The sequence below is a fragment of the Chaetura pelagica genome, unplaced genomic scaffold, assembly GCF_000747805.2.
Source record: "Chaetura pelagica isolate M959 unplaced genomic scaffold, ChaPel_1.0 scaffold10, whole genome shotgun sequence".
NCBI classification, from domain to species: Eukaryota; Metazoa; Chordata; class Aves; order Apodiformes; family Apodidae; genus Chaetura; species Chaetura pelagica.
The window spans coordinates 10,906,739-10,908,284 of record NW_009952263.1 but is presented as its reverse complement, the minus strand read 5'-3'; positions in this window follow the sequence as shown (position 1 = coordinate 10,908,284).

Here is a 1,546-nt window from a genome sequence, read left to right as displayed (position 1 = left end):
GGACTCGTAGTAGAAGTTTTTATGGTCTGTAAGAGAACAAGTGCTGGGAGGCCAGAGGGGGAAAGCGGCATCCTCTGGCTGCTTCCTATGAAATGAAGATGTAAGCCCTGAACCCACCTAGTTCTGTTATCTCTAAATTTGCAAGCGGAAAGTAGCATTAACTGTTCTCACCTTATTGTTCAACAACCGTTATTTCTTTTCTTAAATAAATTTATGCAGATAAATTAATGTATGAAAGTCAACTAGGAACTATACCTACAAAATCTCTCAGGGAAATGACTAATTTTGGGCAGACTCTTGAGTTATAAGTGCCGATGACACAGAGCATTAGGTCTGGATGTAGTACATAATTTTCTCAAGCCTTTAGCTACCTATCCACAGAAAATAGTTTTGTAGGCAGAAATCAGAATGTTAATAATTTTTTCCATTTTAGTAGGCTGGCATGAAGTTTTTTAGGTAAAACTCTTAATACAAACAAAACCCCACCAACCTAAACAGTTTTGTCTTGGCTACACCTTAGTTTGTTAGACTAGACCGATAAGGAAGGAGGTGGTTTTATAACCTCTCTTCCCAAAGCAAAGGGTTCCTGAAGCTACTTGAAATATGCTTCATATAATGGCCTTGGAGTGTATTTGTCAACCTACACACAAAAAGGAGACACCATACAGGACTTGAGGAGCTACTCACGAAAACAGCATTGTTATGGAAAACATGTAGCTGAAATGGTTGTGAAACCCCCAACTGAAGTGAATCTTGGCTTTCATAGTGGTAAATAGTAACTCAGAGACCACAATCCTAAGTGTATAAACCAGGAACTATGCTGGGTAAAAAAACGTGATGCAGCACTAATTTTGGAGCCAGTTGTCTAGTGAAAAATCTGCTAAGGCTGCATTGTAGCTTAGTTAATACTAACACAGAGAAAAGCATCTCTCTGAAGTAGAAACAATTAACACTTTTTAGACTTGTTATACTGCTAAAAAATCACGATGTTGAGGACCACAGCTGTAGGCTTGATATAAGAAAAAAAAACAAAAAAACAAAAAAACCATGGGAGTCCTCACTAAAATACCATTCCCATGAAATTATTAAGTAGTCTGTAACATTTGAGTGGCAAAGGGCCATTTTTGTTACTTAATGGAAAGAGGTTATCCAGAAGAGGTTAGAAAAGGTCAGACTGATTAGATAAAAAACACTGGGTGGTGGGGTTATCATAAAACAGAGACGACCTTCCCCATGGCTGCTGGTAGCAACACACATGGGCACTACAGACCCACATTAGCTGCTGCTACTCAGAGATCCATACCTTTCCTGAAGTAGCATCCATTAAAAACAAACACACATTTAGCACTTACTTAGAATGCAATACCCTCTAAGGCTGAACATTCACATCCAAGCACAGTGCAAATAAGCCCTCACAGAAGAGACATGGCATACTGGTGGAACAGTGCACACTGAATGACCACCCACAGCACTGCACTGAAGTGCAGCTTTCGCTTCATGTTCTGGTTTTATTCAACTGACTTTGCCTTTTACAGAAGCTAGATTT